Here is an 11788-nt window from a genome sequence, read left to right on the forward strand (position 1 = left end):
GCAAGGTTATAAAACCATCTTTTAAGATCATTTTAGTGAAAGTTTCATCCTTCAAGGCATACCATTCACTGCTCAAATACTAAACAACCTGCTTCCATTGCCGAGATACAGGGCGCTCATATTATAAGGTAAGGTTATAAAACCACCTTTTAAGATCATTTTAGTGAAAGTTTCATCCTTCAAGGCGTACCATTCACTGCTCAAATACTAAACAACCTGCTTCCATTGCCGAGATACAGGGCGCTAATATTATAAGGTAAGGTTATAAAACCACCTTTTAAGATCATTTTAGTGAAAGTTTCATGTTCCTATCTCATATAATTTAAGAACAATGATGAATAAATCATTTTCGAGCAAAATTTAAATGGACGGCTGAATATATTACCGCCGGAGAGATGGCCGCGGAATTTAAATCACCGCGCGAAAGGGTTAAACTATGTTACAAGAACAAGCAACAGTTACTAATATTCCAGCCAGTACGACAGGTAATCTGCGAGTTCAACATTTACAGTCAATGTTAACCAGATTCTAACATAACTATGATGGCTCAAACTCAACATGAGCTGGGTAGAGTACATACTACAGGTAAAATAGGGCATGAGATTTAAAGCTGAGTCATTCATGTTGCATTTAACATCCCTTTCAAAGGTAATATTTTGCATGATAAAGGACTGCTGTGGATATCACACCAACTTGTTTTCAGTAACTTTAAAATATAAATGACCACAGTACAAAATAAGTTTCCTGAACTGTTTGTAAAATACTGAAACAACAAACTCTTCATTAACTAGATATAATTTCTTTATGACATAAAATAACAAATATTGTTTCACTTCCATGATTAAATTTAACTTATAAATAATACTTAATCACAGAACCAGAACAATACTAATTATTTCAGTGTGTACATACGAAATGATCTCTCTTGCCTTTTAAAAGAGGACCTCGGATTTTCAAATTCTGTTCTGTGCAACATAGAAAACTGACAGCTACAACAGCATCAATGTTCCCATTCTCTCCTACAGGAAAGTCAGATTCATACACGTAGAGTCATGCACTCATTCTGACAATACATCAGGCTGAAGCAGGTAAAATGCTCTTCAGTGTACCTCACAAACGCAAGGGCTGTCAAAAAGACATCCAAAGTTTGCCCAAATTCAACCAGAAGAGCAACTATGAAGTTAATATCTGGTTCTCCTTTTAAGCCATGACAATAAGGTTTACATTGTATGATACTGCTTTCTGTGTCTATTTGATATGCAGGTAATATATGCAGAAACAATATTCAATTGTTCCCACAAGTCATAACGAAAGTTTTCGACAGTATCTCCAACCAAGCAGCAGGTAAAAGCAGCAGATGTGATGCTGGACATTTCCCTTTAAGTCGCCAAGTCATGTTTTATACAGCATACAATTGCCTTTACTCAGTCTGTATTAAAGAATGTGTAATGTTAGATTTCACCCCATAACAAACCATCTCCCCTATTCTAGCAAAAAAAGATCCATAAATAAACTGATTGGAAATCTCTCAAAACATCTGGAATTTGTAATCAAACTTAAAAAACATTTTCATGTCACACTGTACGCATTTCAAGGAAATAAAATAAAGATAAATCCATGGAAATGGAATATGGCCAAAGTGAGACAAAAGAGAACAGTAAAACAGAGATCAGCAAACTAGGAGCTACAAACACTCATCCTGAGCAGAACTGAACAGATGTCCACGTGATACAGGACATACCGTGAGGACAAAATTAAAAACTAATCTGTTGGGCATGAGAGACAGACAGAGACATTGTGGTAGCCCAATCCTAACTGATTATAAGCCTTTCCTGAGACAGCCATGTCAGACCTCATGTCTACCTAATTCAGCTGAACAAGAGCCTCAAACCAAAGCTTCACTCAATCATTGATGAAAAGGTTCATTTGTCACGCCACATCCCTAGCAGCAAATGTGTCAGTGAAGAGAAGAACCCATCAGGAGTTCTTACAAACGTTTTTGTAGTAGCAAATAAAATAATTTCTTAGCTGCAACTTCAGGCATACCATCTTCTTCACCCTTTCGGGGGCACCCCTAAATATACTGGTCTTATCTAAACTGTCTGCTGGCTAACCAAAAATACATTCATTTCTGGTTTGTTATTGTCTTCACACCAAAGCTCAACACACTCATGTTTATGTCCATGTTGGCATTTTCACATTTGTTAAACAATGTAAGTTGCAGGGATAGTAAACCTTTTTTCTCAAAAGCAACTGTGAGAACAACAAGCAGCAATGGTTTGGGTGTACCTGTTACAAGAATCTAGTCTGGAGGGTAGGTCAGAAATTCAAAAATATGTAGAAGAAAGGGTTAAGAACCACAGCTGTCTATGATTAACAATACAATATTTATGTCTGTTGTGTATATCACCAGTAGATTTCAGTAAAAACAGGAATGTGGCCTATAACCAGGAAACATAACTCTCACTCACAGAGCAACATGTAACACTGTACATGCTCTTTCAGCACCCAGACAATTAGTGTGCTTGACAAAGGTTACTAATTTGGAGAAACTGAAAGGCATAATGTAAAATAATTTAGGAATATACAGGGAAATCATTTCATACAGGCTTCTTAGAACATACATTTTACGCAACTGAAACAAATGCAATTTATTTGCAGGGCCAAAGTACAGGCCAAGCTTATTGATTTTGCCTCTGGGTTGAGTGTGAGAAGTGTGAAGTGTGGCAAGAAGTAATAGTAGGACAGTGGTTGCAGTTGCATTGCGGGAAGGAGAGAGGTGAACTTCTGTTTCACTAACCCATACACATTCTACAATCCTTACTGAAGTTAGTGGACTCAACCATATCCACTGTGCATTCTGTTGAGAACAGGTAGTATAAACATGCCCCACACACTATGAGTTGTCGGAACACATATAATATGTTTATAAGATCAACTGTCACAGTATATCTAAGCTTATTATAAAATGTGAAAATACTATGAACTGGAAAAGCTGGCATCATTTTGCCTAATATGGACAGGACAGGACAGGAACCTAAAAAAACATATATGAAAACCCCAAGCAAAAAAAGTGTACTACTTATAGTGTCACAGGCTTAAGCTGTGTCTTATTCTCCTGTTCCAGGGTTCTCTTGTACGTTCAACCTCTTTTAACTTCAAATTCTGCCAGTGCTATTTAAAATGTGTGCAGTTCTATCAGTCCAATTTCTTTCCAGGAATTAAATTCTAAATGAGAATGTATTACATTCCATTGATTAAGAGGGACAGATATCTTTTAATTTTAGTGTTTTTTACATCAGAAAAAGTAAGAGTTTAAGAACCCATCCTGACAACACATAGTTTACTTGGACCACTACAGCTGTTATATAAGCAGTTATGACAAGACAGGAAGAGAAATTTCCATAAATAAATGGAATCACAAGCCTGTAAATCATTACCTATACCAACTGAACAATGTCATTAAGAAGTGGACCCTTCACAGGCTCATAAAAATTCAATGAATCTTTTTACAACTCAAGCAAGGTAAATCCCTACACATGGGTTTCAACAGACTCACTGGTCTGCCTGTACATGAAGCGTGAGAAATAAACCCCAGCAAAATGAAACGTGTACACATTCTCTTCCATCAATCAGAAAATGATACCTTCCAGAGGCACAGTATTTTATACATCTTGTGTATTCTGTGATAAGTAGGCAGTGTTGAGCAATCAGTGGCATGGGTATGTTTATTTTAAGAGGAGAACTGTCTGGCAAGCAGAATTTGTCTGACTGGTGAACTTAGCCAACCTTTGCCGACCCCTGCTCATACCTCAAGGTGACTAGTAGGCATATAAACAGTGTACATGTACTGTATTAGTGTAGGATTGCAGGGCAGCAACTGGTCATGAGAACTTTGCGATGTTGGACACTGACCATTGTTAAGGTATATTAAAGGCACAAGATGTTTCACAAAGTTGACTGTACTCGTATCCTCATGTAATCAGTTGTATGGGGAGATATTCTTTCCAATTTTCAGTCTTAGTAGCAACAGTTAGGACAAAACTCAAATCAACCCAGTCTTTTATACTAAGGCTGCAGCATATTTATTAGTCTCCTTAACATAAACAGCTGCTACTAGCATGGGTATCAAAATATCAAATTTCAGCAGAACATGTGTGACTCAAATGGCTATGAACATAAAAGGCAAAAAATTTAACCATATGGCATAAAATGCAAAATAACTGTTTCCTCAGCAGTGTACCAGTACTGAAATGCTAACTGCAGGCTGACAAGGAATGATTTTTAAAATTTGCTTCACTGATGGGGGTACAAAGAAAGATATATCAGTATTATACTATATATCATTGCTGCCACTGAAAAAAAAAACCATCAAATGTTTAAAAAGAAGCACCATGACACATCGTCATAACACATCTTAAGCCAAAAAAAAATTATTAATGAATATAACTGCAAGTAACAATGACTGAATTATAAACATAACCAGCAAAATAAAATTTCTAATTATTCCCCATCAATTTTCATACAAAACACTAGCAGTTTTGAACGTAATCAAGTCATGACAGCATTTTTCTAAATTTCCACAGCACCGTAATGATTGCAAAGTGCAGCGAAGAGTTGCTAGCCCCTACTGCCAAATATGATTTAGAATGTAGTATGAAAAGTGTTCTTTCCAAAAGAAAATATCTTTGTTATGCCACACAATGAATCAGATTACTTGGTGTTGGTGAACAGCAGCAACGAGTTTGCCTGTCGGTGCTCTGGCAGCTGGTCCGATTTGCAGTCCGCATGTTTGAGAGAGCATCTCCGCTTCCACATCATATCACACAATAAACGTGACTACTACTGATTTGGCTTTAGTCTCACCTAATAATTCTAAAATACTAAAATGGATCACCCAGATTCATTTCATTCACTACTGTCCACAATTCACAATAGTCTGATACCATTTTAATGTTTTGCAGCTTCTTCATTTTAAAGCGATGGTAGTAAATAAACACAGCTTTTAAAAACTCGAAGTATTAAGCAAAATAGTTGTGTCATTCTTCTTAAAATAAATGTGTAAAGCCATAAAAAATAGCTCCATCCTCAGCTTCTTTTAGACTATAAACGGTACTGTATCCTGACGGATATCACGAAACTTATAACTTTCAGAGATATAAGCACGGTTAGGTAATTTTAGTAATATGGAAGATCGATGTACGCAAATTTTAGGGCATTACAGTTAAAGCAGCCCCTAATGTTGGTCAGTAAGCTGAGGCTAGTCCTCACCAGCACAGTCATTCTTGATTCTGGGTACTTCAGGACTCATGACAATATTTTTCTGTTTCAAGACTCTCAGAGTCATGCAACTGCTCTCAGCCCTTAATGTATCTGTATCTCCCAATTATATAGAAGTCCTAGGCAAGGTGCAACCACTGTTGGTAAAACTGTTCAAAAGGTCTCTCATTTTACCTACCATTCCTTAACAGCCCATGCATCAGAAGCAACAATACTCGTATTGTTGTATGACACAAAACATGTACCATTTGTTACTCCATTACATCTTTCACTCAGGAGCTGGAATGCCAATATACAGAACACAAGACAACTCTCTGACAATAAAATGTAAAACCTATCCATCCCAAAAAATGCATACCATACAAAATAGGAAATTCTTACCAGACCACCTGCAACATCAACTCCCTCTACTGATAATTACACTGAGAAATTATCATCTTTTGAGGATGAAATTGCCCCATAGTTAATATGTACTAGCCTCAACACCAATGTTAGAACATAACAAGAAAATAAATATTAATAGAATAATTACCATCAAACATCTTTGATGTCAGGGCTCTGAAGACAAAACTATTCTTTCAGAAGCCCACTATCAAGCTCCATGTTTGTCCATCCCCTCAGGCAATTATATATATATATATATATATATAATGTGTGTGTTATTAGCAAAACAGCCAAATTTTTGCAAAACTGAGCATAAAGATAAAGTCTTTGGAAGTTACAAGTATACTAACTTATTTTGTGATGGTACCAAGCATTCATTCTCTCTCTCCACTGCATTCTGCAAGCATGAGAAATAATGTGACTATGCAATGACCTTTACACTTTACAAGGACCAAGAATTTACAATTCTTATTCCTGATATGTAAGAGTACACAAGTGCCATGTTTTGTGTCACCTGTAGTTACTTTAGTTATGCATATATGCAAATGTTGATAACCCCATCTCCTGTAGGATAATCACCAGCTGTGACAAAATTCCATGTGTTGGAAATCTGAAGTTTAATAGGAAGCAAGGGTGAGAAGTGTTGAGTAGATGAACAGTTCAGACATGTCACTGATTATCTTAATGTATTTCTTCCCAGACTGACCTGTACCATTCCTGCATTCAATAATAAAAATGTGTGCTAAACTGTAAGGACAGTGGAACTGGGAAAATGAATTTTTGTTAGGGTTTACCTTACAGACTTTGTGATTCAAAATATATCTTCTTTCTTCCTGAGACTACCTAGTACAGCTAGATGATAATTTCAATGCCGAATCCCAAGTTCCGCTGCACCACTAGTAAAGACCTACACATATGTTCCAATTACATCTGTAAAGCAAAAAAAAATAAGATTTAAACACTGTGTTCAGTGTCATCTGCAGCAAAAAACCACGAGGAAGCAGATATCACTTTTCATATAAAACAAATAAAAAATTCTATCCCAACCGCGACACACTCAATAAAAAAATTATACCCACAAGACAAATCAACAGTTTGATCTTAAAAGTGCACAATAAGAGCAAGCAGTGACAACTGAAATGTTCCTTTGGTCAGCAACATGAACAGAAATACAAAGAGCAAAATAATACAACTGCAGTCAGTGGTTCATTTTATTTGTAGCTGCAACAGATAGAACTCTCTCAAACCTGATGACAGTCCTCTTTTCATGTCAGCTAAAGCTCAATAAATTAGTTTAATTTTTGCTTTCTGTGGTCACAAAAGTAGCAGCAGCCATTGGGAAATGAGGTGGGTAAAATATAACAAGAGAGCAATTCCATCACGACCCATCTAAAACACCTAAATGGAGACTTGTGTCCTCATCTGAACTGAGAAGAAATGGAAATTTGCATCTGGGGAGGAAAGGTAAAGCTATGCCTATAACAGCCCATGAAGGCCCATATGGTTGTACGCGGTTTAGGCTCCCACATTTCCTAGGCAATCGGCTCACAGATGGCGATGAGCTTGTGAACCTCACACGCCAGTTGCCCTTTAACCCCCAGGAAGATTCCTGGTATTCATTTCTGTTAGAGCCTAAGTCGAACCCTGGGCCACAGCGTGGCTCGAAGGATTATGGGGGGAGCACCCCAGCTTCATCGAGGATCAAACCCACGACCTTCTGCCCTGTAGCATAGTGCCTCAGCCAACTACACTACCGTGTGCTCCAATGTGCATTTAACCACATTTCTTTGACACGTACCATTTGTTTCTGCCAACTCACATGCAGCCCACAGGTCCTGGACAGCTGGTTTAATCATTCAAAGAATGTACAGTCAACTCTCGATTATCCGGGGGCGGATTAACCGGTTTGCGGCTTAACCGGGGCTTTTTTTTTAAGTTTATATGTTGTTTAATATTCATTCACTTTTGTTTCACATGGTGAGTTTAACACTATTTTCGCACTAGTGTGAACCGAGCTCTGCATTATTTCGTCCCGTTATGCGAACACAATGTTCTAGGGTGGGGGTGAAAGAATGCAAGAATTTTTGGAAAGTTTCAAGGACAAATACACCGCCCCAGGTTATTTAACGGTACCATCTCAGTGTGAGAGTGCATTGTGAAAGTAAGTATCAGTTTCTTAATATAGATCTTCAAGTGCGTTAGCAAAATGTCGGGGTTTAAAAGGAAGCGTGTTGTGTTAAGTATTCAACAGAAACTTGAAATTATCAATCAGCTGGAAAAAGGAGCTGTAGTTAAACAATTAGCAATGCAATACGGTATTGGAGAACAAACTGTTCGTGATTTGAAAAAACAAAAGAATGAGTTAATTTCCTTTGCTTCGTCTTCTAATTCAAGCGGAATGAAGAAGAGAAAAACCATGAAGAAATCAACATACGATGATCTCGACAAAGCGATGCTGACCTGGTTTAATCAACTAAGGGCACAGGGAACAACAATAACAGGACCAGTTTGTGCTAAACAAGCTAAATATTTTTTCGAAGCACTTGAACTAGAAGGGAGTTTTGACGCTTCTTCCGGTTGGCTAACACGTTTCAAGCAGCGTCATGGAATACGAGAAATCAGTATTCAAGGTGAGAAATTGTCAGGGGACTTGTCAGCATCAGATCAATTTTGCACCAATTTTGATAGTTTTGTGAAAAGTGAAAATCTGCTGCCAGAACAAATCTATAATGCCGATGAAACGGGTCTTTATTGGAAATGCTTGCCAACCAGAACATTGGCATTTCAAAATGAAAGACAGGCTCCAGGTCACAAATCCAGTAAGGAGAGATTGACAGTCTTGTGCTGTTCTAATGCATCAGGAACACACAAACTAATACCAGTAGTTATCGGCAAAGCGAAAAGACCACGCTCTTTTAAAGGAACAGTAGCTTCAAGTCTGCCTATCCATTATTTTAACCAGAAAGTAGCTTGGATGAATAGAGCGATATTTAAAGAATGGTTTGATTTTAAATTCGTGCCTCAAGTTCGTGACCATCTAAAATCCCAAGGCCTACCTGAGAAAGCTGTGCTCCTCATTGACAATGCGCCCTCACATCCTAACGAAAGTCTCCTGAGGTCAGATGATGGAAATATTTTTGTGAAATATTTTCCCGCTAATGTTACCGCACTTATCCAACCAATGGATCAAGGAGTTATCTCAAGTATGAAGAGAATCTACAGATCAAATTTGCTACAAAAGTACATCGATGAAGGCAATGATCTGACGTGTTTCTGGAAGTCCTTTTCAGTATTAGATGCCATATACGAGATTTCAACAGCGTGGGATACAGTAAAGCCATCTGTATTGAAAAATTCATGGAAGAAACTGATGCCTTTCATCACTAATGAAGATGACGAAATCCATGGATTCACTGGATTCAGTGAAAATGAGATAGCCATAAAATTGACAAAAGTGGCTAACCAAGTTCATGGTGGTGAAGAAGTCAACGAGGAAAATATAAGAGAGTGGTTTAACTGTGACTCGTGTGAACCGGGCTTCGAAATGTTAAGCAGTGACGAAATCGTAACTTCAATGGGGGTGCAGCCAGAAGAGCGGGAAGAAAGTGAGAATGAGGAAGAGGTGGACAGTGTTGCCAGTAAGAAAGTATCACATGGTGCTGCGCTTAATCATTTGGAATCCTTACTAGACTATCTTGAGAGTGAAGAGGACAGTTTATTAAGTGACAAGCTAATATTACGTAGGCTTCGTACGGATATCCGTAAAAAGGAAAATGCCGCGAAAAAGCAAAAGACAGTATTAAATTATTTTAAGTGTTAAGTGTGACCGTAAAAAGTGCTGGATGTTGTTGAACAGTGATTGAAATAACTAATTCATACTGAGTGTAATGTAAAGAAAGTATTAAATAGGCCATGAGATGACATAGAAATGAGGATGAATAAATTTAAATACAGGTAGGTCTATAGTATTATGAAGGTATTAAAAGGTAAAAGGTAAAGTTGTTCCTCTGCTCAACGAATTAAGCCCTACGCCATTAAGGCGTGTGGGGGAGTGGATGTATAGATCCAAATTTTCTTGACCTCGGCACTAGTTGGAGGTGAGTGGTCAGCTTCACGCCCCGGCCGCTTTACCCCCGGGGAAAGAGCCCCCGGTACCCATTGGATAGGAGGTTGGATGGACCCCAGAGCCGGTCTGGACGATTTGGAGAAGTTAAAATTCTTGACCCTACCGGGACTCGAACTCCGACCCTTCACAGTCGTCCAGCCCGTATAATAAAATTTGGCTTAACCGGGTTTTCGATTAACCGTGACTTCCATCCCCACCATTAGCCCGGATAATCGAGAGTTGACTGTATTCGTGTCTCACTACAATGATGTACAAAAGTACTATAGAAAGATGGCTAAAAAGCATTAAAAAATGTAGAAATAACAGTAAATAAAACTTATGTTCTAAATTCAATTTTGGGAGTGTCTGCTTTTCATCAATTCAGAATTTTATATATATACAAATATAAAGGTTAAGGTTTTGAAACTTGGTCCCCCGAACTAACGAAGGCAGTAAAGAGTGCTTGAGAATGATGTGAGGCAGAGAATATCTAGACTTCTAAAAAACACTGACGAAGAAAATTATGTAATTTGTATTCTTCGTCAAATATTTAGGTCACTGAAGAGAACAAAATATGTATTCCCATATTGGAAGATGAGAAATACATACTTAATCCAGAAATGAGAGGAATAAACCAGCTGACAGACTGATGAATGAATGAATAGAATAAAATGAGGGAACAGGACATGAATGCAATTGCTTTAGAATATGGCAATTGTGGGCTCAAGTCAACATGGTAATGAACCTTCAGGTTCCATGAAATTAATGGAATTTCCTAAGAGCTAAGTAACCATGAAGTTCGTAAAAAAAACACCTGTCAAAATAACTACTTTCGCATTCTGTACCTTAATTTTCTTTTTGTTTCACACAAAGGATTTGTGGACTACAGGTAATCTGCATGACAACAAAGCTTTACATAACTAACAATTATTGAGAAAAAAACATAAAAAACTAGACAACATGCAATATACTGTACATCAAACAGTTGAGGCTGGCAATGATCAAATTCCAGTTACATAAGGAACAAAGCAATTGGTGCTAACATAAATGAAGCACAATACCTTCCTAACCTACACAGCCTTACACTGTATTAATCACTGACATGACCCTTGATATGCTGAAAAATCCCCAGTACCATGAAGACAACAAACACTCAGGAAACAATAGTGAATAAGTTGATCTCTTGCAGAATTTGCAGCCCCTGAATAATACTTACATATCATTCCACCACAGCACACTAATGAACTGCCTACCTTCCTTTCACTACATATTATCTGACACAGATCACATAGAAAACACCACATTCAACAGTTCTATTGTTGCGTGTGTATTTGCTGCCATGGTAACGTGTTTAGCAAAGCATTGCCTTGCAATGATATAGGGAGGATACTACATACAGATGGCAGAGATATCTCATAAGCCTACTTTCCCCATTTTAAATAAAAAAACAGAAAGGTTTGTGATATCACCTTGCTGTCTGTGTACAGTGGGTGATTAATTCTTCCAAGAACGTCTTGTGCTTCCATATACGAGAATTCTACTGCAATGGCATAAGTTATATATGAATATTAGAAACACTGGGCTTTATGTTATAAAGTTTGACAGTGAATACAAATCTTTGATTCATTACGCCATGTACCTGTACGAATAAACGCAATGCTACGAATTATAAAGGTGGATGGCCGTACCTACGCACCATCAAGCTTCCATTAGTTCAGATCGAAACAAAGAAAACACAAATAAAATATATAACCCTTACATTAAGCTTCACCAAAACTTACCAATAATTACACTACAGTGTACTACGAGTAGCAGATCCCAATTTATTTAAGGAACATCAAACATCCCCATATACATTTACTGAAATGCGAATGAAACAACACCTTCCTACAACAAACCATTTACAAAATGGCGAACGGAAATGCTTGAACCGCTAGAACTATACATGTTCCCAAAATGAAAATATCTACTATGTAAGTCAAAAATATCTTTATGAACAAGATGAACTACATTTGTTTG

General features: G+C 37.5%; 1 protein-coding gene across 2 annotated transcripts in view; it reads right to left on the reverse strand.

Moving 5' to 3' along the window:
• LOC111872970 (RNA-binding protein 12) overlaps nucleotides 1-11695 on the reverse strand; it is a 50719-nt gene extending 39024 nt beyond the window's left edge. For both annotated transcript variants that reach the window (XM_033754901.1, XM_023867300.2), the window contains exons 1-2: nucleotides 11551-11695; nucleotides 6459-6594 (exon numbers count right to left, since the gene is read on the reverse strand). The gene's annotated coding sequence lies outside the window, so the exon portion shown is untranslated. The remainder of the gene's footprint in view (nucleotides 1-6458; nucleotides 6595-11550) is intronic.
• Nucleotides 11696-11788: the final 93 nt, after the last annotated feature.

The sequence above is a fragment of the Cryptotermes secundus genome, unplaced genomic scaffold, assembly GCF_002891405.2.
Source record: "Cryptotermes secundus unplaced genomic scaffold, Csec_1.0 scaffold1227, whole genome shotgun sequence".
Taxonomy (NCBI): Eukaryota; Metazoa; Arthropoda; class Insecta; order Blattodea; family Kalotermitidae; genus Cryptotermes; species Cryptotermes secundus.